At 45.8% G+C, this 27,703-nt stretch overlaps 1 protein-coding gene across 14 annotated transcripts in view; it reads left to right on the top strand.

Annotated features, from left to right (window-relative positions):
* The window catches only part of GADL1 (glutamate decarboxylase like 1), a 647,456-nt gene that overhangs the window by 167,950 nt on the left and 451,803 nt on the right, over positions 1-27,703 (top strand). For 4 of the 14 annotated variants that reach the window (XR_014064519.1, XR_014064520.1, XM_081527032.1 and 1 more), the window contains one exon: positions 12,236-12,398. The exons of 8 other annotated variants lie outside the window; for them this stretch is intronic. The gene's annotated coding sequence lies outside the window, so the exon portion shown is untranslated. Of the gene's footprint in view, positions 1-1,713; positions 1,815-12,235; positions 12,399-26,441; positions 26,515-26,600; positions 26,718-27,703 lie in introns of all 14 variants that reach the window. 2 more of the 14 variants (XM_081527027.1, XM_081527037.1) reach the window with 2 other exon arrangements.

Raw genomic sequence — 27,703 nt, 5'->3', positions numbered from 1 at the left:
ATGGGGTGGCAGGACTCAGCATTTAAGTGCTGTGTGAGAACTTGCTAGGCCGGTGGTGCCCAGTGGCTGTGTCCTGACTGGGTTAACCTGTCACTCCTGCTGGGACCAGGTGGCGGGTGGGGCTGTCTCACCTGCCCTGCAGAGTGGGTGGGAGGCTGCTGGGGTCCCCTCTGCAGGGGGAGCACAGCCCTCCTCCGTATTGTTCCACAGTGGCTGGTTTACAGGACCAATTCCCCAGGACTGTGAGCCCGGGGTGTCAATAGATTTCTGCAGCTCTGTGATGAATCCAGAGAACAGGCTGATGATGTGTGGCAGGGCTACTCGAGCAGCTGCGATGGGAAAGTGAGTGAGTCTCTGTCTTGACCACCATTTATTTATTTTAGTAAATTTATTTATTTAATTGGAGGATAATTACTTTACATTATTGTGTTGGTTTCTGCCATATCAACATGAATCAGCCGTAGATACACATATGTCCCCTCCCTGGTGAGCCTACTTCCCACTCCATCCCATCTCTCTAGGCTGTCACAGAGCCTCGAATTTGAGCTCCCTGCTTGACCATTTCTTTCCCTAACAAAGTGCACATCCCACCAGGCTGTGTGTCCTGCCCCTACATCATAGTCATGATTTAAGGGGACAAAAATAGTATGATTTCGCTTTAGACTCCAGGAACAATGGGTGTGTATTAAAATGTCTTGATTCCTCACTTTGTGGATGTGTGGGGGGAGGGTAGTGACTGGTCCAGACACAGGCCAACTGAGTGACTGGGACCATAAATTAGATTCTGTGAGGCTGGTCCTACCCAGTGGGAGATGGGGAGCAAAAGATGCCATGGGAAATCCAGGGGTCAGACAGACAGCAGGGGCATCACATGTACACACCCATCTGAGGTCTGAGGATGGACTGTCTAGGTTGGTCAGAGAGGGATCGGATCAGCGCACATGTCACAGACAAGGAAGAGAGTGGGGAAGGGTCGTGGGGAAGCAAAAGATGTGGTGGTACCAGTTGTTCAAATAATCAAGAGAATAACTTATTAATTTGGGCTTCACTGGTGGCCAGTGGTAAAGAATCTGCCTGTCCATCCAGGAGACTCAGGTTTGATCCCTGGGTTGGGGCAATCCCCTGGAGAAGGAAACCCACTCCAATATTCTTGCTTAGGAAATCTCACGGACAGAGGAGTCTGGCTGGCTACAGTCCGTGGATTGGCAAAAGAATCAGACACGACTTAGCAATTAAACAGCAACAGTTTATTAATTCAGTGATCATTCAGTCACTCAAGAAGTGCTCATTCATTCTGAAAGGAGGGTTGGGATTTGAGGGTGAACAGTGGGTTCAGGTGTGGGTGCGCTGGGGTTGGGGTGCAAGTGCTGTCCAGTTGCATGGGTATGTGTGGGTGCTCACAGGGCCAAACAAAGGCTCACTGTTATTAACAGATTTATTTTTCTCCCTATTGGAAATGAGGATCTGCGTTGGGAAAATAAGGAATTTGAGCTGAAATATACCAGAGGGATAAACTTCAAGTTAGAATCTAGATGTACCGTAACAAGATTTAGCTTCTGAGAGATGAAAAACAAAACAAAAAAATCCAAGGCCTACATCTCTCAGCATTTTAAAAATTTGAGTCATGTGAATTTATTTGCACCAATGGTTCTTGTTTTATGAGTTCCTTGACACGGTTCTGTAACAAAGCAATTGCTTTATGCTGTGTTTCAGGGAAATTCCTGCAGGGCATGCCCAGAGAATGGTGTGCTTCAGAAGATATGCCATCTCCCTGGGCTGGTGGACCCCTGTGCCTCCAACTTTCTCCTTTTCGGGTCAGTAGCTCACTGTTACCAGGATGCTGCCTGATGCCTGCCTGTCTTAAACCCCAGAAGAGAGCCATCTGTTGAGCTGTGGAATATTCTCAGCCATGAGTTGTGCGTCGTTATTCTAGCCAGGGCGTGCTGTTGCTTGTAGAATTTTTTATAGGTGGGAGCCCAGCTTATGTTCTGAATTAAAGGCTCTCATCTGCCTGTAGCAAATTGCAGCATATGCTGGTGGAAATTCCCTCCTGGGTGAGACTTGAAATATTTGGGATGTTATCTGTTCAGACATCCAACTATCCCTTTTAGACCTCTCTCTTTCTGTCACCACTCAGTCTTCAGATGCAGAAACGTAGGCATGCATATCTATCTCTTTGTTTTGGATTGTCTTATTCCAAAAGCATCTTCCACTTCCTCATTAGGAATTGTCTCTTTGTCCAGAAGGAGAAAAAAAATCTGTGGAAGATACACTTTATATTTAAGGTTTTTTTAAAAATGAGTGTTAATTATGCTGAGAAGGTTGTATTCTGGCATAATATATTTGTAATTTAAAAATTTTAAAAAGAGAATAGTTTGGAATTTAACCCAGCATTAGTGATAGCGGGCTTTCCTGGTGGCTCAGATGGTAAAGAATCCGCCTGCAATGTGGAAGACTTGGGTTCGGTCCCTGGGTTGGGAAGATTGCCTGGAGAAGGGCACGGCTACCCACTCCAGTATTTTTGCCTGGAGAATTCCATGGACAGAGGAGCTTCCCTCACAGCTCAGCTGGTAAAGAATCTGCTTGGAATGCAGGAGACCTGGGTTGAATTCCTGGGTTGGGAAGACCCCCTGGAGGAGGAAATGGCAAACCAATCCAGTATTCTTGCCTGGAGAGTCCCATGGACAGTGGAGCCTGGCAAGCCTCAGTTCATGGGGTCGCAAGAGTCGGACGTTACTTAGCAACTAAACCACCACCATCAGTGACAGCTGCTAAGGAAGAGTTCCATTTAATGGCTTCAAGTCACATAAAAGTTCTAGCTTCAAGAGAAATTAGCTAAAGGTAAGGTGGATGGTAGGTGTAGGAGACAAATACTTCGTAGGAGGCAAATGAGTTATGTGGGTTCGTGCTATAGGTGTGAGCAGTTAACATCTTTCCTTCTGCCTCTGCATGGAACAGAAGGACCTGTGTTCTTTGAGCTGGGAGACATGGAACACTGTAACAGTGAACAGGTGGGGGGGGCTGAGCTTGCTGACTGGGTGGGAAAGTCCTAGACCTTCGGAGTTTCTTTTTCTGCAGTAATTAAAGCCCACTGCAGAAGAAAAACTTAAAATCATTTATCATGCGGCGAGGCTAAACCTTCTGGGAGGTTTTTGCCATAGGAGAGTGGGTGGAGCTGTACTCTGTCCTAGACACAGAAGTAGAGTTAAAACAGTAGCTACTGATAAGAGTCCTTCAGAGCTGCTCCACCACCCTTTGGATTGAACCCAACTTTCTTAAAATGGCACATGAAGCTATTATGATTTGTTTCAGGACTTTTTTTGGTTGTCCTTGCCCACCTCTTTCTCTAACCTCTGGCACTGTCTTCCTCCCCGCCATCCCCACCTCTGTGCTCCCACCACATCATGGTCCTTGTTTTAAGAGTGACTTGAACATACAGTGTTCTCAAAGTGAGGACCTGACATAAGCTTTATCTTCCCATGGCCAGCTCTGCCTCAGCCTCTAAGTCTTAGCATAGATGTCATTTTCCTCTCAGGATCCTTCTTTACCTTTGTAGATGCTCCTATGCTCTCTTGATTCTCTCCTTCTGTAGCACTTGTAATGCTGTATTGAAATTACTTGTTTAATCATCTGTTTCCTCAAGAGTATGACAGTATTGGCAGTTCTGTGAGAGTCAAGGGCGATGTCTTCTAACTTGATATTATATTTCCTATATCTGGCACATAGCGGGTACTAGAGTAATACTCAGTTCAGTCACTCAGTGGTGTCTGACTCTTTGCGACCCCAGGGACTGCAGCACACCAGGCTTCCCTGTCCATCACCAACTCCTGAAGCTTACTCAAACTCATGTCCATCAAGTTGGTGATGCCATCCAGCCATCTCATCCTCTGTCGTCCCCTTCCCCTGCCTTCAATCTTTCCCAGCATCACAGGGTTTTTTCCAATGAGTCAGTTCTTCTCATCAGGTGGCCAAAGTATTGGAGTTTCAGCTTCAACATCAGTCCTTCCAATGAATAGTCAGGGCTTATTTCCTTTAGGATTGAGTGGTTGGATCTCCTTGCAGTCCAAGGGACTTTCAAGAGTCTCTTCCAACACCACAGTTCAAAAGCATCAATTCTTCGGCACTCAGCTTTCTTTGGCTTTCCTGATAACTCAGTTGGTAAAGAATCTGCCTGCAATGCTGGAGACCCTGCTTCAATTCCTCTGTTGGGAAGATCTGCTGGAGAAGAGATAGGCTCCCCACTCCAGTATTCTTGGGCTTCCCTGGTGGCTTAGGTGGTAAAGAATCCGCTTGCAATGCAGGAGACCTGGGTTCGATGGTTGGGAAGATCCTCTGGAGAAGGGAGAGAAGGAAAAGGCTACCCACTCCAGTATTCTGGCCTGGAGAATTCCATGGACTGTATAGTCCATGGGGTCGCAAAGAGTCAGAAACAACTGAGCGGCTTTCACCCCCAGCTTTCTTTACAGTCCAACTCTCACATCCATACATGACCACTGGAACAACCATAGCTTTGACTAGGTAGACCTTTGTTGGCAAAGTAGCATCTCTGCTTTTAATATGCTGTCTAGGTTGGTCATAACTTTTTTTCCAAGGAACAAGCATCTTTTAATTTCATGGCTGCGGTCACCATCTGCAGTGATTTTGGAGCCCAAGAAAATAAAGTCTCACTGTTTCCATTGTTTCCCCATCTACTTGACATGAAGTGATGGGACTGGATGGCATGATTTTCGTTTTTTGAGTGTTGAGTTTTAAGCCAGGTTTTTCACTCTCCTCTTTTTTTTTGGTGGCAGTGGTGTGATATAAACCCATATGTATCAGCTGTTGGAGTGATGAAGCTGAGAGAGAGAGGGGCTAAGTTGTATAGAAGCATTGGTATTTCTTCAATACTTGCTCTGTGTATTCTATTAAAATAAACTTTCATCAGAATATTAGGTAATATTTATCTTTAGCTTTTTAATTAATTTTTATTGGAGTAGAGTTGCTTTACATATCGTTATCTTTTAAAGTAAAATATACTGTTGGAAAAGAAAGAATATAATTAAATAAAAAACCATTATTTTCTGTGTTTTGATCATAAATTCCTTGGAATAAATTAACAGATCTAATATAAACCCAAAATTGATTCCTACTGACATTGGGAAGGTTGCCCTTAAGAAACAAGTGTGATGTGGAAATAAATGACCTTGCTGCTTTTTCAAGCTCATGTGGTAGTCTGGTGATAAAACATACCTCTGTTTTCTTATCTGTAAAATGATATTGTAACTTACTAAATATGGTTGTTGGAAGAATAAACTGAGACGGTGATTGTGAAGGACTGGCTGTGACACCTGGCGCGTAGTCGCAGGGAATAGACAGTGACTGCTGCGTCGGTGGCCATGACTAGCTCTCAGGGACTGGCTGATCCCTTCCGGTAGGTGATGTTTCTGGAGACTAGCCTGAGTTCAGATGGCTTCCTGACTGTGCCTCTGAAACAGTCCTCTGTGTACATGCCTGTGTGCACGCACGTGTTTGTGCATTGCACGTGTATGTTTGTGTGTGTAATGCTCACACACGAGCTCTCACTGCCTGGTCCATGTGTCGTGGAGCTTTTGAATTTTCCAAGAACTTTTCCCATGTAATCTGCATTTTTATCAGCTTTCTCTTGAGTCTGGCTCGTAGTTCAAAGCATCACTTAGGTGTTAGCACACATCGGCTCAACTGTGCTTGGAAGATTGACAGTTTTGAGGGTGTATGCATAATGATAGAAAGTTCTAAATAATACATTAAAAGATAGTTTAGAGCTCTTGTTACATGTTAACTTCCCATTACAAATTAAAATATCCATCTTGACACAAGTTTAATTTTTCTCCAAAAGGCAATGTACCTTTTACAGTTGTAATGGTGACACTTTGAAAATATTTTTACTTTACTGGAAAGTCAGTTAGGTTCCAGAATAAATTTTCTTTATGGACAGGGGAGGTTGGTTTCTTGTATGTAAAATCAATACCCAGGTAATGTATATACAGATCACACACAGATTTCCTTCCCTTCCCTTTCATAATTATTTTTTAAAAAATTTAGTAATGAGTCCCTTTGGTTTTCTTCTGACATTTTACAGAAGTTATTGTAGAAGCAATGTGATCAGTTAACAACTATTGAATTATGAAAAAAATAACAGCAAAGCTACCATCTTCAGTCATCCACAGAAATCAGAGCAATTTCCATCGCAACCCTGAGGATTTAGGCAGCTTATTTGTACAATTCATTTCCCTCCGCACTGGCTGCTCGTTTCATAAATAATTCTGATAGTGTGGTTGCATGTATTAGTATTTCACTAGTTTTTCTACCAAGTCAAATGGCATCAGGCATTTAGTGATATAGATGTGTTTGAAGCCCGACTTCAGGGCAGACTAAAGAAGAATTTCAGTCGGCAGTGGCCGTGCCATTCTCCAGACATTGTTTACTGAAACTGGGGAGGGCAAGAGATGCCAGTGTTTCCTCCAAGTGAGACCTTTCACGGCCTGTCACAGAGGTGGGGGTCCCTCCCTTCCTGGTGCCCTTTTAACTGTCCCCGTAAAACAGAGGGATTGCCCGAACCTGTGGATGCCTCCTCTCTCTCCATGAAAAGAACTGCCTAATACAAGTTACTGACCTTCTTTCCTGTTTCATTCAAAGATCACGTCTGCCCCCTTGTTCATTTTCCCCCAGGGGAAAGATGTCTGCCTTCCAGGAGCCTTGGAGAATTATACACATATGTCCCCGTGTATTATATACTCTCCGTTAAGTTCATTAAAAAGCAAAGATGCAAAGCAAAGTATATGTACTTTACTGCCTTTCCAATAGAGGTTCTTTGAAGGCATGATGGGTATGCCAGAGGAGGCTGGATTTAACTAAATTTCCAAGCAACTCTTAAGATTCTGTGATGCTGTCACTTTAACCATTTAAGATATTTCTCTGAATATCACTTCCTTGGGCTGACTGCCAAATACCTCCCAATGTTTATTTCTGATTCTGTTTCATACTCAAGCAGTTTGTCATCCTTTCATGCCTTCCTCCTCAAAGATGGAAAGACCCCTGGAGGGCAGGAGGAGTTTGGCATTTTGGAACAACCAAAAATAGTTTTCTGTGGTCTGGGTTTCAGATCGCTAATGGGGGAGGTGTGGGTGAGAAGAGGCTGGGAGTCGATGGAGAGTCATTTCAACCTTGCAGCTGAGTTTGAATTTGACCCTAAGGATAAGTAGAAGCCATTGAGCATTTTATGAACTAGTGATATGGTAAGATTTTCATTGTAAAAATATTATAGATAATTCTGGGTAGTGTGAATGTGGTGTTCGTTGTATAATATCATTCTTTGTACTTCTGTATATTTTTGAAAGTCTAGCTTGGATGATATATATCATGTATAATATATATTCACTTTGGCTGTAGTGTAGAGAAGATATTAGAAGAGATGCAATGCCTGTATCAATTGGAAATTTGCGATAGTGGTACTGACGGGAGACAGTGGTATGTGTTATCAATGGCAGTGCCTCAGTAGGAGTGAAGATACACAGATGGATTGAGGCATATGTAGGAGGCAGAACTGGAGCTGGATGAGAAGGGGCATGAAGAAACACCTGTCATTAATTAGAGTTAATGGACGTGTTAACTGGGTGAGTGGTGGTCCACACGGGAAGATGGGTGGGCGATAGCTGTGTCCCCTGGGGACCGTTTGAAGTGTCTAGGAGTTGTCTTAGTTGAGATACCTTAAAAGCAGTTAGATTTTTGAGTCTGGAGCTTAGGAGAAGGTTCTAGATTACTGGTATCAGTTTGGGATTTACTAATAATAATAACTACATTTTTGAGAACATACTCTGCCCTAAACTCTTTACCAGTATTGCCACATTTTATATTAACAACAACTTAATAAGTAGAACTAATGTTAATTCCTTTTTGCTGAGGAAACGGAGACAGAGAGACGTTAACTACTATGCCCATGATCACACAAGTGGGAGAGAGCTGGAGTCAGAGTGCTCTAATCCAAAACTCCGAAGCTTGTTGGGAAGAGAGACTGTAGGCACTGAGTGTGGGCTCTGCTTTCAGCAAGCTGAGCTGTGACGTGGAAGAGAGAGAGAAGAGCAAGGGTCGTTCCTCGGAGAAGGGGGGTTTGTATGCCTGTTTGCTTTCAAGATGGGGTGACTTGCGGTCTACTTAAATGCTGATGGGGAAGAAACGGGTGGAAAGTGATCGGGTGAAGGTCTGGAGAGGAGGGCCTTGCTCTGCAAGCAGGTGTCTGAAGAAGGGCGCAGGATGGTGGGACCCAGAGTGTTCTACCATCACCGTCACTTCTGGAGCAGGCAGGACCCCAGGCGCAGAGCTTGGAAGGAGATGATTGCGGTCGTTTTTGCCTGATGGCTCTGTTTTCTCTGAGAAGGAAGAGGTGAGGGGCTTTCCTGAGTGAGGAGGGTGGTGACTGGGCAGAACCTTGAGGATTGTGACATCTGCCAGTGTGGACAGTGGGAGAGAGAGCAGACCAAAGAGCTGTAGGAAGACTGGGCAGCACGAAGTCTGGGGCTGTGGGTTCATGGCTAAACTGTGGGCAGAGAAGAGGAGAGAGGGTGCAGTCCTCACTGGTGCTCAGGAAGTATGTGTCCAATTATACAAACTGAATACAGAGACAGATAGGTGATGTCAAATTGACGTTGACTTCGTGTCTTACCTGATATTAACGTATTCAGAAATTTCAGCCATCACATCAGTTAGCCATTTTCTCATAAAAGGAAAGAAAACAAATCCACGTATGTGAATTTTGTGCAACTGCAGATGTCAGATAAAGAGACTAAGAAGTTTATGCTCTGTATTGTTTTTCTCTGCGCATCTCTCAGAACTGGGGGGAAGGAGATGAAAGGTGATAGGAAGGAGGGGAATGTGGGAGGCAGGGGGAGGGGGAGGTTCAGGGGAGACAGGGAGAGAGGGGACCCTGACGTGGCTTTGGAGCCCTGGTACGAAGTAGTGTTAAGAATGCCAGTGTTCTTGAGCTCAGTGGTGTTTTTAAAATCTGGATTTTCGCTTTGTGGAAACCCTCCGGGGTCCTGGCCAGTTTGCTCGGTGACTTTGTAGTTCATGGTGGCGACTGACAGCTTCGCCAGCCAGGGCTGACGTGTCACAGACAACTGCACCTCTCCTAAGTGCCTGACGTGAACCTACGCAGAGCTTCGCAAACCCCAGTGCAGGAACACCCTCAGGCCCTTCAATTCTGGCCCAACTCTCTTCCTACTCGTATCTGAGTTCTGTGTGGCATTTTCTGCATCATTTCCTTGACAGAAAGCACTGAAGCGCTGTTGAAAATCCAGGCTTACTGAGTGGCTTTGATTTGAATGAACTGTGCTCTGAAATCAGGGCCGGGTTGCTTTGAGGGTGGCCACCTCAAACATTCCTTCTATGGAGGTCTGTCTGCTCCTCTCATGGGGGAAACAGTCCCTTTGGTGACTGTGGAGATGTTACTTTTGGAACTTTTGATCTAACACCTATGGACCATGTCACCACTCACAGTTGGCCTTAAATTATGGGCTCTTTAAATTGAGGAGGAGCTAAAAGATAAGCAAAAATTTTAGACTTCATTTAGTTCTCAGTGAATTCTTATGAATTAAGGTTAATGTCATGCATTGAAATTCTGAGATATCAAGCCAGATTTCAGGATACAAACCTTTTCCCTCTTTGATAGTTGCAAACAAATACCCATTTTATTCATTCACCAAATAGTTATTGACTGCCTACTATGTTCCAGGCAGTATTGTAAAGGGACTTTTCATCTTTCATGCTTTTATGAAAATTCAAATCTTGAATTTTCTCCCAAATATACTTGACTCCAAAGTCTTTGCTTTTACCATTCTTTTCCATTAATAGAACTGGGATTTAGAGCATTGTTAGGGTTAGATGTCACTTGAGGTTGACCTCCAGGACTATGTTCTTTTCTCTTTAATATCAAAGGGATGCTTATGTGAACTTCAGAAGCTGACCATAGTGTCACACAACCTGTGTGAATTTCCTTATTGGATGTTAAAGGCTCTGCAGGTTTTTCCCCAGAAATGTCAACATCCCAGCAGTGGTACAGTGTGGAAGGAGCTGCATCTGGAGGCGGGAGGCTCGCTTGGAGACCAGGGTTTCCTGAGGAGCTGTCCATGCTTGGACAAGACCCTCAGTTTCTCTTGGGAAAAGTCCTAAAACTCTTTATTTTCTTTGCATTTTAAGTGGAAACAGGAACACCTAGTGTAATCGTTCACTAGTTTAATCATTCATTCATTCACTTGTTCCTCTGCCGGCAGTGTCTTAGCTTAGGGAGTTCTCAGAGTGAGCAAGACATTCCTGTTCTTAAGGAGCTTACCTTCTAGTAGGGAAACTGGCCGTAAACAGGACACCGATACGTGAGAAAGTTTGGATTGTTGAAGTTCCATAGAGGGGAAAAAATTACCCAAACCACGGCCATGGAGAGAGGGGGATGGCCTGGGGTCAGAGAGGAGAGCACTCTAGATTGGGTGGCCAGGAAGGCCCCCTGAGGGAATCACGTAGAAACCACGGTCATGATAGGGGAGGAGGCACGTGGAGGGCAGCGCACGCAGGGGAAGGGACAGCGGAAAGACGGCACGTGCGGGAGTGTTTGCGGAGCAAGCCCTGGGGTCAGTGAGGCCAGGGCCCAGTGATGCAGCGTGTGTGGAAACCCTTTGTGTATTGTGAATAGTCATACAGAGACTGTCTGTTTTTATTCCCTCCTTCCCACTCACCTTTTCTTTCTTCCCTGCCCCCTCCCTTCTAGTGCGTCTCTTACCCAGGGCATCCCAAGCACTGATTTAAAAAAGAAGTAGTTTTATTTTTTCATCTCCTTCTGTCATGCCCTGGTCCTTTGATAAAAGGTCCCAGCACCTGTCAAGTAACTGCAGAGTTTCCTAAATGCTGAGATTGACTTCTGTAGGCTGGCAGTGCTGAGTTCATGAACCACATCTTGAAGAGCACTTTTCTACACCACAGGGTCCACCCCCCACTCACAGGCTTGGTTCTTGGGCGTCACCAGTTCGTCCTTTTCCAGGCTGTAATGACCAGTGTCAGTGTGGTGGTGTTGCAAGGAGCACAGAGGAGGGAGCACGGTGCCGCATGAATCAGGCTCAGGGAAGACCTCCTGAGGGAGGGGTGGCTTCAGGGTGGAGCAGGTCTGAAGGCTGAATACAGTTTGCCATGTAGGCAGGGCGGAGTGCAGAGGAAGGGGGTCTCTAACCTTCTGCATCTATTTAATTTTGCTGTTTATCAGTGTATCATATGAATAGCAGTGTTTTATTTCAATGGGACCTGGGGTTAAAAACCACACACCAGATACCCATGCAAGAAAATAATATTCTGGGCCTCGGTGTGTTCTCTGATTTTCACAGACCCTCCAAACTCTCAGAGACAGGTGCCTGGAGACTGGTGTAAAGAGTCACCCTTAGTTTTTCCTGATACTGTTGTAGAATCAAAACAGCCCAATTAGCCCAGAGCCAGCGCAGCTCTGTGGGAGATTTCATACAGACTCTAGACAGGCAGGCATTTTCCACTCGGTCTCAATTCCTTTTACAGAATTTGAAAAGCCAGGGGGAAGTGTCCAAGAAGGGCAGAATCCTTGCCAAGGTGAATTTCAAGCTGACTCAAAGAGGTTTGAGCAATAATGGACACCTCTTGAGTGGGGAATGGACAAGCTTATTAAAGCCATCAAAGCTAGCCTGGGTGTATTGTGACAGTCTGGGGCTTGTTCTCCTGCCCTGTGACTCTTACCTGCACTGTCTGGGTGTGGAATCAATAAATCCAAATGTCACATTTCCAAGGGCAGTCATGCTTGTTAAGGGTGACCCTGGTGTTTTCCTGACACCCCAGACAACTTTTAGCATCTTGGGAGGTCTCAGTTCTGCTGAAAAGCAAAGACAAAAATCACAGACTATTGGCTTTCCAACACCAGAAAACAAGAGTTCTCTCGTTGTATCTTTATTTTTTTAAACAGCTGAAAATGAAGCAGAAATTGTTTGGAAGACTTAACCTCCGGAGTGTTCCTCTAGGCAGGGAGATGGGATCGCTTTGGGCTCTGTTTTGAATAGGTGCTTTCGGCTTGGCAGGCGTAAGCTCATTATCCTTCTCTTGGATACTTTTCCTGCCTTGTGATGGGGAAAAAAAAAAAAACAAAAACAGAAAACTTGGAAATGTAAAGATTTGAAAAGAGCCCAACAGTCGATGAAGGGGATTATATCTTATCATTCAGTTTCAGGCTCCATGGGTGCCATAAGTGTTTCCACCAGCTAGAACTGCTTACAGCAGAGGGTCGCCACATTCATGGCAGTTTGAAGCAGACTGACTCAAGGCTTTGGACTCTGGAGTCATCGAGACCCAGCATTGAATTTTGACCCAACCTCTTCCGAGCTGGCGTAAGTTATCTCCTCTCTCTGAATCTCTGTTCCTCATGTGTAAAATTCAGTATCGATGGCACTTACGAAGAGCTTCACCAGGCTTGTTCACCTTCACCAGGGACTCCCTCAACACAGTGCCTGGTGCACAGGATCCTTGCAGTTAATGCTGGGTGCTAACATCGTGCTGTTCATTATTACTTTCTCAGCCGACTCAGCATCTGGGGGAACCATTACTAAATCTGTCCTCTGTGGACACCATTGCTGCTTGTAATCATTGGTTACTTCTCTGCTGTTGGTTACCCCACCAATCAGACCACTAATGTATGGATTGTTTGTTTTTCTCATTTGTTTGATTCGAGGCAGCAATGAGCTTATAGCACTGTTGTGCCAGCCACTATGATGGACATAGACAATAGACTAAAAATGGCAGAAGGGAATTGATACTTAGTGAAGATTCCCAAAGAGCTTTATCTATCTACTTCATCCAGGTTAATTATCGCAGCAGCTCTGCATGGTAGGGGTATGACTGCCACGTCACAAATGAGGGCTGGGAGTTTCAGTGGCTTGCCTGCTCACACAGCACGTAGGGGAGTGACTGGGACTCAGTCTTTGCCCCATGGGATAGTGCTTGTGTCCCTGCAGCAGACCGCCCTTCGATGGGCTCACCAGCGAGTTAGGGGAGAGAAAATGCACGTCCTGTAAGGCAGGTCTAGACTAATCTATTGCTACACCATCTGAGTTGGACGGGCAGCAGCGGAACATGGCAGACAGTTTGCCAGCCTCATCCACATCCTCTTGCCTGAGACTGTCCACAGCCACTGCTGTGGGGGAAACACGCCTGGCCCTGGTTCCACAGTGGGCTGGTCCAGTGGTGGATGGTGACCCAGCTGGGAACAAGTGGATTCTCTCTACTGTTTTAGGACTTCTAGACTATAGAGTTGGTTAGCATTGGGTGTTCGAGTTAGGGGATAGTGCAGTGCTAGGGTGGTGTGCTCCTGTCCTGTGATTGTGTAACAAATGATGGAACAGTTACCACATTCAAACAGCACCTACTCAATAGCCTGCAGCTCTGGAGGTCAGAGGGCCAGGCCCTAGTGGCTGGGTTCTTCCACAGCTTACAGTCTCACAAGACTGGAGTTGCTGGAATATACTTCTAGCTTTTTTGGGGCAGTCGACCAAGTTCTCTTTTTTTTCTGTAGTTGTAGAGTTATTGTTTCCTTGCTGACTGTTGACTGGGGTCTCTTCTTAGTTCTTCAGTGCTGCCTGCAGTCTTTGCCCTGTGGCCCCCTTCATCCCCGAGGCCAACACTGGAGAATTGCCCTCATATTTAATTCCTTTTCTTCTTGTTGTTTAGTCATTAAGTCATGTCTGACTCCTTGCGACTCCATGGACTATAGCCTGCCAGGTTCCTCTCTCCATGGGCTTTCCCAGGCAAGAGGACTGGAGTGGGTTCCATTTCCTTCTCCAGGGGATCTTCCCAACTCAGGGATCGAACCCATGTCCCCTTCATTGGCAGGAGGATTCTTTACCATTGAGCCACCAGGGAAGCAATCCCTTTCCTGCTTCTACTCTTTTTCTCAGGAAGAGCTCAGACAGTCAGGCTCACCCAATACTCCTTTTTCCTTAAAGTCCACTGTGCCATGTAATGTCACCTAGTCATGGGAGTGAAATCCATCGCACTCAGGATCCTGGAGGTTATGTGGGTATGTCCACCGGGGAGTGGGCACTCGTAGGGGCATCTTAGGGTTTTGCGCGATAGAGATGAGGTTACCATTGGGGGCCACATGCAAACAGAACGAAGAACCCTGGAGGGGGGAAGGAGAGAGGGAGGCGATGTGAGGGCAGGACCAAGGCTGGGCAGCCCTGGGGGAGGGGTCCGCACGCGCCCGTGTACAGAGAGGTTAGCCGCCCCGTTTTCCTGGGGCACTTCTGGTTTCAGTCAGGCCCCGGTGCAGTTCGGCCTCCGGCTCTTGGGTTCTGTGAGAAGGCCCAGTGTATCTGGGATGAATTTTCCTTTGTGGTGTGCTATCTTGAGATGGTTTGTTTTCTGTTATCTGAGTGAATGTGAATCTCCATCCGTAAACTTAGATGCAGGCAGATTTTATTTTCTTTTGTCTATAAATCAGACTAATTTCTCTCTGGAGCCACTTTCCACTTAGAAACAGTCTCAATCAATTCAGAGCTTCCTTTGGTTTTGCATATATGCAGTCTGTGCCCCCGCCCCCCGCCCCTTGGGCTTCCCCATAGCCGTGCACACCCACAGCCTTTCACACCGTATCCTGTGTCCTGCGTATCCGGGGGCTCTGCCCTGCCTGCCGGCGCTTCTTTCTGCCTTCCCCACTCCTTCCCAGGTGGTGTTCATGCTCCCTGGGGGCATCCCTCAACCAGTGGAGCCCTCAACGGGTTTTTTTGCTGGTGTCTTTGCCCCCTTGTCTCTGCAGTGGGGAAATCCTGAAGGCCAGGCTCTTCATTTGTTTCCAGAGTGAGAGTCATAAAGCAGTCACCCTCCCCTCCCCTGAGCAGTTGCCCCCTCCCTACTGATGGGTCCATGGATTAGCTCAGCAGTAAAGAATCTGTCTGCAATGCAGGAGATGTGGGTTGGATCCCTGGCTTAGGAAGATCCCCTGGAGGGGGGCAGGACAACCCACTCCAGTATTCTTGCCCAGAGCATCCCACGAACAGAGGAGCCTGGCAGGCTACAGACCAGTGGGTCACAAAGAGTCGGATGCGACCGAGCACACGTGCATAGAAAATGCTTACACGCACAGGACCTGCTTCCAGAGAAGTGCACCCTAAGACACATGCGCAGCCAGGTCTCTGCAGGGGCAGGGGGCTGGCGGTGGTCCTTGGTGTCCCCTGGTCAGAGAAGTACAGCTGAGATGTCCGTCTCCCTGTGGTTTCCTACATCAACAGATTGTTTCACAGATTAGATCCCCTGCTTCCATCTGACCTTCCTGCTACTTCTGGCTGCCCACATCTCTAACTTCCTGACCCCATCATACACCCATGTCAGTGGGGGTCCTGGCAAGAGACAGATGGTACACTCAAGCTGGATATTTTGAGAGGAGTGTACAAATTATGAGAAGGATGTAAGAAAACCGTAAGAGATGGTGGAGGGAAATATCCCATGGTGCAGGGAAATATCCCGCTCCAGCCTGGGGTGCGGGGAGTACTGCCCTCCTAGAGCTGAAGGGGCCAGGGAGGGAGCCCTCCCAGGAAGCTGAAAAGGTGCAGTTGTAAGGAGAGCGCTCCTGCAGAGGAGCTGTGGACTTTGGTCATCACGTGGAGCCAGACTTCAGTCAGACCAGAGGCTGAGGGAGTATTTACTCAAGCATCACTCTCCCTCCTGTCCATTTACTGCTGCTGCACCCCTGGGGGCCCCAGCTGAAGGCTGCAGGGCATGGGGACCACCTGGCATTGTCCACACACATCAGCCCTCTGAGCGGAGAGGAGGGTGGAGACAGCTCGGCCTAGACCTGAAGGGCAGATGGAGGCCATGCAGCATATCGCTCTGTTTTCTCTGCTTCCCACGGACTCTGTGCAGGAACAGAGTCCAGGAATGGCACAGACCTCAGGTACTCTCAGCTCTGGAGAGGCATTTGGGTGCCTGCGTTTGGGTGCATGTTTGTGTGCATGGAAGTTGTTTGGTAACTGCACAAGTTTCCTGTGACTGCTGTAACAAATGACACCTTCAGTGGCTTAAGGCAAGAGTTTATTCTCTTATAGCTGGAGGTCAGAAGTATGTATAGAGTCACACTTGGCCCACTAGGCCAAAGTAAAGAAATCAGTAGAACTGGCCCCTTTTGGAGACTCCAGAGGAGAATGTTTTCTTGCCTTTTCCAGCTACTAGAAGCCACCTGCCCTCTTTGGATCCTGGCCTCTTCCTTCATTTTCAGAGTGTGTCACTCCAGTCTTTGCTTCCTTCGTTATGTTGCCTTCTCCTCTCTGTAGTAAATCTTCCTCTGTCTCCTTCTTCTAAAGACCATTGTGATTACATGTTAGGCCCATTAGGTTAATTCAGGGTAGTCTCCCCATCTCAAGATACTTAATCATATCTGCAAAGTCCCCTTTGCCATGAAAAGTGAAAGTCACTAAGTTGTGTCCAACTTTGCAACCCCATGGATCATAGTCTGCCAAGCTCCTCTGTCCATGGCATTCTCCAGGCAAGAATACTAGAGTGGGTAGCCATCCCCTTCTCCAGGGGAATCTTCCCGACCCAGGGATTGAACCCGGGTCTCCCACACTGTAGGCAGATTCCTTAGTGTTCGAGCCACCATAGAAGGTAGCATGCTCACAAATTGCAGGGATTAGGATCTGGACATCTTTATTCAGTTCACCAGAGTAGGAATGGAGTCTTTCTAAAATTAAGAAAAAAAAGAATTTAATTTTTTATTCTAGTATAGTTGATTTATAACGTTTCAGGTATACAGAAAAGTGATTCAGTTATATACATACACACACACATATATATTCTTTTTCAAGTTCTTTTCCCTTACAGTTTATTGGAATATATTAAATACAGTTCCCTGTGCTACACAATAGGACCTTGTTTATCTATTTTATATGTACTAGTGTGTATCTGTTAATTTCAAACTGCTTATTTATCGCTCCCACTCACCTTTCCCTTTTGGTGACCGTAAGTTTGTTTTCTATGTCTGTGAGTCTGTTTCTGTTTTGCAAATGTTTTTGGAGTCCCCATATAAGCGATATCATATGGTGTTTGTCCTTCTATTTCTGACTTACTTCACTTGGTGTGATCATCTGTAGGTCTGTCCGTGTTGCTGCAGATGGCATTATTTCATTCTTTTTTAATGGCTGAGTGATATCCCATTGTATGTACGTACCACATCCTCTTTATCCCTGCATCCCTTGATGGGTACTTGTATAGCTCCATGTCTTGGCTGTTGTAAACAGTGCTTCTGGGAACACTGGACTCTGCATGGATCTTTTTGAGGAATGGACTCTTGAGTCAGTGGCTTGAGTTCACATCTCAACCCTGACCTTTATTAGAGTCATGACCTCAGACAAATTACTTAGTCTCTGTGAGTCTCAGTTTCATCATCTGTTACATGGAGAAAGCAATAACACACACCTTGTGTCATTATTATACGGATGCAATGAGGAAGCTAAGGAAAAGTGCTTATCCCAGGACACAGTCAGCATTCAGTAAATGTTGGTGTCATTATTTCTCTGATGCTGTTTAGGGCCTGGACCATGTATCTGGTGCTTTTGTCTGCAGCATCCATTTTCTTCTTCAGCTAATAGCACTTCAGTTTTTCTTAGGGGACTTCCTCTACCTCATTTTCTGTCCAAAGGGTTTATGTGGGGCAGAATTTATTCCCAGCCCCAGGGCTGGGTGTGGGGTCCAGGCCTAAACTCACCAGTATAGTTTCCTTGCTTTGGTCTTGGATTGGTTTAAGGATGAACCTGGGAGCCAAATTGTCCCAGACAGCATGAATCCCTACTTGTCTAGGAGTGACCAGTCAAAGAATAGAGTTGCAGAGGGCAGATGTATGAAGCTGTAACAATGAGCAGAGGTTTTGTTTTGTTTTTTTTGTCTTTTAAAGTGTTACCACACTGTTCAGCCACCTGGAGGTGGGGAGGAAGAATCAGGGTTAAGGAGAGAGAACCCTGAAATCTGTGATGAAGCCTCAAATCCAGCTCCTCCTAAAACCAGTGCTTCTGTGGTCTTCCCAGTTACATGAGCCAACACAGTCCCCTTCTTGCTTAAGCCAATTTTAATTGGGTTTTTGGTCATTTGGGGACTTCCCTGGTGGCTCAGATGGTAAAGAATCTGCCTGCAGTGGGGTAGACCCAGGTTCAGTCCCCGAGTTGGAAGGATCCCCTGGAGAAGGGAATGGCAGCTCATCCAGTATTCTTGCCTGGAGAATCCCATGGACAGAGGAGCCTGGTGGGCTACAGTCCATGGGGTCACAAAGAGTTGGACACGACTGAGTGACCTAACACTTTCACTTGGTCATTTTGAATCTGAAATATTTCTCAATGGAGCCATGGGGAGTGGGGATCCTTTTTTTCTCTTTGAGCGCGAATAGAGATTTTCTGGCTGTTGCTTGGCCTGAGAAGAAGCCTCAGCCATGTGTCTGAGGCTATGGAATATTATTCCTGGGGAACAGGGAGGCCCCCGACCTTCTTCCCTGTGGTTCACAGTGACAACGATGACAGTGATGGTAACTTAACTGCTCCTGTGTGCCACCCAGGAGGCTAAGTCATTTCTAATTCTTGCAACAGTGCTTCAAGGAAAGGATTAGTTTACAGACAAGGAGATGAATGAGCATGCAGGAGAGTAAAGTAAAATTTCCAAGGTCAAATCACTAACAGCGGACAGAAGCAAGAGGCACACCTGGGTCTTTCTAGGTCCTGTCTCCCTGCTGCAGTGAGTCCCAGGGGCGTTCAGGGACCAGTCCCATCATCAAGCTTTAGATGAGTCTGTCTGCCATAGGCACACTGAGGTGGCCCTCCGGGGGCCTGGGGCTCCCCTTCTCCTGGGCTGTGCTCTGCTCATCAGAAGCTGCACTGACCCCTGGACTCCAAGACTCTCCCCACTTTGCCTGCATCCATCTCCCCTCCCTCCACATTTCCCCGTGTTTTACTTAAATCTCCGCAAGTGTGATGTTTGTACCCAGAGGATTCCCCTCAGTGTTCAAATCAGGCATTGTATGCCGTTGCCGCTCTTTCATCCACAGCTTTATTCCTTTTAAAGGTGCACATCTGAACTGAGGCAAGTAGACAATGTAAAGCCATAAAAAATAGTTATTGCCTTTTGAGCCTTTGTGTCCTAAGGTAGATAATAATAGCAATGGTCCAGTGACTAGCAAACATCTAACGAGCACATCCACACATGTCAAGATAGAATAGCGCATTGTAATGATGGATCCAGGTATACCTGAATCTCAGCTTTACATCCACCACTTTGTAATCCGGGCAGATTACTTAATCGTCTACCTCTCGGGATACTCAACTAAAAATGGGAAATGGTAATAATATCTCATTGGGTTGCTGTGGGGATTATAGTTTTTATGTGGGAGGACTGTAAGTGTGGAGTGGCAATTATAAACGTTAAGCACTTAGCCCAGTGCCTGACTCATAATGAGAACTCAATAATATTAACTTTTTTTGTTAGTATATGTATATATAAGAAAAAATAAAACAGTCATAATATATATACATGCTGTGTAATATACACAAGTGTGGAATCAGATTTGTAAAAGAATAATGGAGGCTGAAATACATATATATATATATGGACTAAGAGCCACAGCTTTTGACACACAGTCTCTGATGTAGTCAGACATAGTCTGGATATAGAAATGTCTCATCGGGACATATCAGGACCAATCGCCAGCTATCAGGGGCACCAGTGAGACAACGGATCACCCTTGAAGAGTGATACCCACAAATGATTCAAGAGTCATTGTTGATTTCCAGGGACCCCCAGGTCTCAGCAGAGAGAACAAGACAGGAAATACTGTCAGGTGTTAATATGACAGATCTCACACGCCTCTCACATCCACTCATTTACCAGATTTTCTGTCTCCTCAGTCTCCATGTGCTGTTGGCACAGCTTCGATTCTCCTCTTCTGAGAGCTGCGACCAAAATAGGGCGCCCTTGAAGCCCTGTCTCTATTGATCTGACGCCATCTTCCACATTGATTAAACAGTTGGGCCTATTGGTCCCTACCCTAGGAGTATGGAATTTGCAGTGTGTCATTACTAGTGAGTTTTATGAACTGAGGGCTTAACAACTTGGGAGCTTGGGAGAGTGAGGGGCCAGGTGAAGATGGAGAGGAGTAGGAAAGTGAGCTTGAGAGCTTGAGAGAGAGAGAGAGAGAGAGAGAGAGAGAGAGAGAGAGAGAGAGAGAGAGAAGGGACAATGCCCCCATTCCCGACTGCTCTCCTCTTCTTGGTTCTGGCGCCCTGCCTCTGCCCACGACCTGCCAAAAACCATCACTCTTGAATATTTTTGAGTCCTAATAAATGCCATCACTTTTTTGGGCTTCCCTGGTAGCTCAGCTGGTAAAGAATCTGCCTGCAATTCAGGAGACCCCAGTTTGATTCCTGGGTTGGGAAGATCCACTGGAGAAGGGATAGGCTTCCCACTCCAGTACTCTGGCCTGGAGAATTTCATGGACTGAATAGTCCATGGTGTTGCAAAGAGTTGGATGTGACTGAGTGACTTTCACTTCACTTCACTTTTTTGCTAATACTAGCTTGAGACATGTCCTGTGTTTACTTTAAAAAGTGTGTAAACAGAAAATATCCAAGTTTCCCAATATTTCTTTTATAATCTCTTTTTAAGTTTAAATTTATGAATTTAAGATTTCTTTTTAATTAAGGATACCATGTACAGAGCTAACAGACACATATCCTATTGAGAGAAAACATTTGCAATGTCTAAACTGACAAATTACAATTTCTAGACTATATGAAAAACTTAAAAAAATTAACAAGAAAAACCCAACACTCCAATAGAAAAATAGACAAAAGATATGAGCAGGTAGAGTAAAAGATGGACTCCCAAATGGCTAAGAAGCAAACAGGGAATACCCTAACTCATTAATAATCAAGAACTAAAGCAATGAGGAGTTACTAATGTCATTTGACACCCATTCCCAGGTGGCTCAGATGGTAAAGAATCTACCTGCAATGCAGGAGACCTAGATATGGTCCCTGGGTCAGGAAAATCCCCTGGAGAAGGGAATGGCTACCCACTCCAGTATTCTTGCCTGGAGAATTCCATAGACAGAAGAGCCTAGTGGGCTACATATTCCATGGGATCACAAAGAGTCGGACACCACTGAGCAACTAACACTTTCACTTTTCAGGCTGGCAAAATATAGAAAATCTGGACAGGGGAGACGTGGGGATCATGTAGACCTGCACAGCCACCCTGGAGAGTTTTGGCATTCTTGGTTGTGTGGCATCTACTTGTAGTCTGCTCTTAGGTGTATAGCTCAAAAAATACCCACCCTGGTCTACAGGAGGCATGCAGAGATCTCATCATCCCAGCTTGTTTGGGGAGGTGAGGAGTTGGAAGTGATTCCACCATCCGAGGAATGCATAGGCAAAATGTGGTTTTGCATACATGAATAGCAGAAGTGGAGTTGAGCAGCCCATAACAATGAGGACATTTAAGAAATTAGTGCTAATATCCAAAGTATATAAAAAATTCAAACAACTCAAAAGTAGAAAACCAAGCAGCAATCTGATTAAAAAATGGACGGAAGATCTGAAAAGACATTTTTCCAAGGAAGACTTACAGATGGCCAGCAGGCACATGAAAAGATGATCAGCATAGCTAATTATCAGGGAAATGAAAATCAAAGCAGCAATGAGGTAGTTTTGCTGTTATGCTGAGGTGTATCATCTCACACCTGTCAACATGACTCATCAAAAAGACAAGAAATTACAAGTGCTGGCAAGGATGTGGAGAAAAGGGAACCCTCCAACACTGTTGGTGGGAATATAAATTGGTGCAACCACTATAGAAACAGTATGGAGGTTCCTCAAAAAATCAAACCTAGAACTGCCATGTGATTCAGAAGTCCCACCTCTGGGTATTTATCTGAGGAAAACAAAGACACTAATTCGAAAAGATACAGGCACCCCATTCATTGTAGCATTATTTACAACAGCCGAGATGCAGACACAGCTAGGTGTCCACTGATGGGTGAACAGCTAGAGAAACACACTCACACGTACGATGAAGTACTGTGCAGACGCAGGAAAGGGTGAGAGCTTGCTGTACATGGCGCCATGAAGGGACCTTGAGGGCACTGTGCTGAATAGAATAAATCAGAGAAAGACAAACACCGTATCATCTCTCATGTGTAATCTAGAAGAAAACCAAATAAATACAGAAGTAAAACTAAGCTCACAGATACAGCAAACAGAATGCTGGTTGTAAGGTGGGAAATGGGGTGGGGTAATGGATGAACTGTATTTTTTTAGTTTAAATAAATAAAACAAATTAAAAAGCTAGTGCTTAACAGAGGTGGGAAGGAAGCATAATGAGGTGTGTCACATTACACATAAGAGAAATGCTGCAGAGCAGATAGCAGCATATATTTATAGCATGGACCTTAAAAACGGGAGAATGGCTGCTGATGGGGAGGGAAACAGGAAAAAAGAAAAGTCATAAGAAGTGTGGGTAAATAAATAAAACAAGAGTAGGCTCTTGTTCAGACTGATCATGATAATGTCTCATGGACCAAGGGATATGATTAACTCCACACTTTCCATAGAGATCCATGTTTTAATCATGTGGGGTAATTCTAGTAGCCCTGGCTTCACCTAAAAGCCTCAGGCAATGGGGGGGTGGAGAGGTGAGTGACGTAAGGACCCTAGGGCAGCCTCCTCTGTGTTGTTTACACCCTGTTTTCTACCCGATGAGTGTGGGTGACTCAGATGCATGTGGAGGTTTTGTTTTGTTCCCAGCTTCTCCCATCCACTATTTCTTGCCCTTGAATTGGAAGGTTTTATTACAGTTACAAGGCTTTATCTTTTCTCTGTTCTGTTCAGTTCTGTTTAATTTAAACCTTGCATTCTCCTTCTCCAGATTGCTTTGGAGTCAGACTTGCTGCCAAAGCATTGCCATATCCCTTCCCCTTGCCAGTCAGGCTTGGCACAGTCGCAGCCTTCTTGTGTGGAAATGGTTTGTGTAGCAGTGTCTCTCAGCTGACTGTGGTGATGTTATAGGTGGCCTCAGCGTGCAGGACAGACGTGCCATGTAATAGGGATCATGAAGCTGCCATGAAAATCAGACCGTGTGCATTGGGCTTAGGATGCTGCTGCTGCTGCTAAATCACTTCAGTTGTGTCTGACTCTGTGCGACCCCATAGATGGCAGCCCACCAGGCTCCTCCGTCCATGGGATTTTCCAGGCAAGAGTACTGGAGTGGGGTGCCATTGCCTTCTCTGGGGCTTAGGATACTGGCAGAAATTGTGTGTGGGGGTCCGCGCTTGGGGATTCAGCTGGTCCATTGGACTGTTCATCCTTCTCAAGTAGGTTGGGCCACTCCCTTGGCTTATTACACATCCTAAATTCTATTTTATGCAGAGCTTACATGATTCTCTCCATGATTTTATAAAAGGAACAGCCTCCTTAAATTGTGAGCTGATTTGACCCAGTCTCACTGATGGAAGTAATAAGCAACTATATAGAAATGTATCCTTTCTGGACTGCCCAACTGAAATGCTTAGTATTTATCAAACAAACATGTTGAGATCAGTTGTCCTTTTTCTGTTGGTTTCTGTTTGCAAATCATGGCTTTGATGATTGAATTTTACAGTCTTCCATGTGGTAGATTTATTTTTGGGGGCTCCAAAATCACTGCTGATGGTGATTGCAGCCATGAAATTAAAAGACGGTTACTCCTTGGAAGAAAAGTTATGACCAACCTAGACAGCATATTAAAAAGCAGAGACATTACTTTGTCAACAAAGGTCCATCTAGTCAAGGCTACGGTTTATCCAGTGGTCATGTATGGATGTGAGAATTGGACTATAAAGAAAGCTGAGCACCGAAGAATTGATGCTTTTGAACTGTGGTGTTGGAGAAGACTCTTGAGAGTCCCTTGGACTGCAAGGAGATCCAACCAGTCCATCCTAAAGGAAATTGGTCCTGGGTGTTCATTGGAAGGACTGATGTTAAAGCTGAAACTCCAATCCTTTGGCCACCTGATGCGAAGAGCTGACTCACTGGAAAAGACCCTGATGATGGGAAAGATTGAGGGCAGGAGGAGAAGGGGACAACAGAGGATGAGATAGTTGGATGGCATCATCGACTCAATGGACATGGGTTTGGGTAAACTCCGGGAGTTGGTGATGGACAGGGAGGTCTGGCGTGCTGCGATTCGTGGGGTGGGGAAGAGTTGGACACGACTGAGCGACTGAACTGAAACTGAAATGTGGTAAGAATTTTTCTGGTCTTGGCCTGTAGTCCTATTTGGATAAGATCCCGTCTCATTGATAAGTTCCAAAATTCTGAGTGAACAAGTTGGAGAACCAATGAAGGGGGCAGGGGACACACACACACACTCACTCACTCACTCACTCACTCTGTGTGTCTGTCTGTTTCCATGAGAGCGAGTCAGTGAGACAGAGAGAGACACATACAGAGAGGAAGTCAGCCCCAGAGTGGCCCGAGAAGCTTGTCCTCTGTGGTCAGGGAAATACGTAATGGTCACCGTATTTCCACAGGAGTGACAATGGCTCCGATGCTCTCTGTGGTGGCTGGAGACTTGGATTCCATCTTGGTCAGTGTGATGAGGGATGTGGAAGTGGAGAACACATCTCCCTTCTACTGCGATCAGTGTTTTCTCCGTTTCTTGTAGGCACCAGCCTCCCTGGGCCTGATTGCTGAAGAAACTAAAATTATAAATATGTATAATGTTCGAATTCTATTTTTGGTGGGCAGGAGTGAAATTGGAAAAGGAAGCTAATTTCCTTAAAAACCAAAATGCATCACTGCATCATGCTAAAACATGAAAGAACCTCAGAAACATGCTGAGTGAAAGAACCAAATGCAAAAGACCGCATTATTATATGATTCTGTTTATATGAAATTGCCAATAAAGGCCATATGTAGAGGCAGAAAGTGCATTGATAGCTGCCCAGAGCATGGAATGGGAACCAGAAGTGACTGCAGATGGATAGAGCAGATCTTTATTGGGCTGATGGGAGTGTTCTAGTATTAAATTCTGGTCCCGGTTGCATAAGTCTGTGAATTCACAAAAAATTGTTCAATTTATACTTAAGACAGGTGAAGTTTATGGTGAATAAAGTATACCTCAATATGTATATTTGTTAAAAAAGAAGATAATTATGCTAACTGATGCTATCGGTTACTGCTGTTTGGTACTGTACAGGTTGCCGCTGTAAGCCAATTCTTGTTTCCTAGTCTGAAGGAAGTGAGTTCCTAGTGTCAGGAGACAGTCACTCCCTGTTGGCTTATATGGAACTATCCCACATGCCACCCAGCCACTGTCTGAGGACTGCAGGGACCGGACAGCCTGTCCCTTGAGCCTGGGCTGGTCACTCTGTGCACAGTGGTGGCCCCGTGCCTGCCTCACGGCCCATCCCTGGGTTCTGCACCTTCTCAGTGTGTGGCCTTCTCTCTGTGAAAGATGGTCTCTCTTGGGATTCTCACTCATCACCCCTGGGCTGGGGAGGCAGTCCAGTGCCCATCTTAGAATCCTACGAGTTTTTAGGTGTGGTTTTCTGGGTGTCCGTGTCCCACCCAGGACATGAGCTCTTCCAGGATGAGAGCCTCTGATAGTCGTCCCAGTGTTCTCAGCGCTTGACGCATCGTGGATGCACAGTCATTTTCCGCTGGTCTGAGATGACTTGGTTTGCCCAAGAGTTGCTGCGGACCTTGTGGAAGGGGATGGTAAAGCTGGCTTTCACTAGGGGGAGCAGGAGAGCACCAGGTCATCAGCAGACTGATTTTTGTTGTGTCAGTTTTTTTGTCCACAAAACTCCTGACTGAAAAACCAGCCAAACTCAGTGGTGGAAAATAGAGTTGGTCTTCTCCCTCATGCATCTGCGTGTTGGTTGGGGTTGAGGTTGACTGATCTAGGCCGTGCTTGTTGGAGCTTGCCTTGAAGTGTGGGTTGGGTCCAGGTGTTTTCCATGTCTCTTGTCCTCCTTGCACCAGTGAGCGACCTGACACATGCTCTTCTCATGGCTGAACAGTGTGAGCAGGGGAAGAAAAACACGATGCCTCCTAAGGTCTGTGCCTGGAGGTGTTATGATGCCACCCACACCCAGCTGGCAAAAGTAAGCTGCATAGCTGAGTCCCGCACCAGTGCTTTAGAAATGGACTCTACCTTTCAGAAACTGCAGAATCAGTTGCAGTTTCTCTAATGGAGAATTGGAAACAATAATACAAATATAGTATGCTTACTTGTAAATGCTTTCACCAATAAAGCCATGTGGATCATAGGAAGCATGTTAAGAGTGTGTGTGGAATGCTCTATATGCCCTGTGATTTCCCTTCAGACAACTTGTACCAGTCATAAAAATCACTGCCTTCTCATTTCAGCTGAATTTGCTGACCCATCCCTTCCACAGGCACAATAGTCAAGAACGCCAGGTCAAGAGGCAGTTCTGCCAAGGTAAGGTCATCACACAGCTCTCGGCAGCTTACAAAGGAGGGCTCAAGTGAAAGCCACGTGAACTCAAGGCATCGTTTCATTTTCAGAAACCTTGCTCTCACCTGCTGAGGACACTGGAGTCAGAAAGGGACACCCTAGTAGGAAAGGAAAATTGTCCCAGTGCCTGTGGAGGGTGCAGGGATATTCCACCTGACAGAGTAATGGTGAGTCTTCTGAAGGGCTTCCATTTCCTGGGGACACCAGCAGAGCGTGATCATTTAAGTGCAGTGTTTTGACCAGCGTGTTTGCAGGCAGTGCCTATTACTTTGTCTTTCATTAGGTCTCTTTCCAGGCAGGAAAAAAAAAAAAACCTGTGGAGAGAGTTACCACGAATCAACCACAGAAGGAACTTTGAAAGCCTGAGATGCGTTGTGAGGTTGCAGCAGCATCTAATCACTCCTAGTAAGCACATCACAGAGGCCCTGCTGGAGACAGGTGCCCTCCGTCCTGACCTCGTTTCCTTTCTTTCTGTGCCAGCTTGGGAAAATCAGTGTTATGTGTCTGCTCCTTTTTTTGTTGTTGTTGTTGTTCACCTGGACAACACTTTTTTTAAGATTTGTTTGTTCAAAGGTGTGGTAGGTTCTGTGAAAGGAGGAGACAGAGGCTTGAGGTAGAAAGCATCAGATGGAGCCCTGCTTGTGTGGTGACCAGGACGAGGAGACACCCGAGCTTAGGTGCCAGGGGGAACTCGAGCCAGCTGCTGAAGGGCGAGGGGAGACCACTTGGTGAGGGAGCAGGGTGAGCAAGGGTCCTGAGGTGGCAATGAGCTGAAGAGAAGCCCTGGGTGGGAGCCGGTGAAGCTGGAGAAAAGAACCTTGGGGTGAGCTTGGAGAGAGGCTGGGGCCTCGGGCTGTGATTGGAAATGTGAATTTTTAAAAACTTTTATTAAAGCTTGAGATACACGGAGAAAAGTACATAAACCATAGTACGATTTTTATAAATTTTGTCACACAAAACATGGCTGTGTAACCAACATTCAAATCGGGAAACGGAACACAGCCCGCAGCCAGAGCAACCCCTGTCCCCTTTCCAGTCATTATGGACTCCCTCCTGCCAAGAGAAGCACTTACCAGACTTCTGATTGCCCTTGTCAGTTTCACCTGCTTTTGAACGTAGCGCAAACAAGTCATACAGTAAGCACTCTTGCTGT

This window comes from Giraffa tippelskirchi, chromosome 9 (genome assembly GCF_054371585.1).
Source record: "Giraffa tippelskirchi isolate mGirTip1 chromosome 9, T2T-mGirTip1v1.2.pri, whole genome shotgun sequence".
Classification (NCBI taxonomy): Eukaryota; Metazoa; Chordata; class Mammalia; order Artiodactyla; family Giraffidae; genus Giraffa; species Giraffa tippelskirchi.
This window is presented reverse-complemented; position numbering and strand designations above follow the sequence as displayed.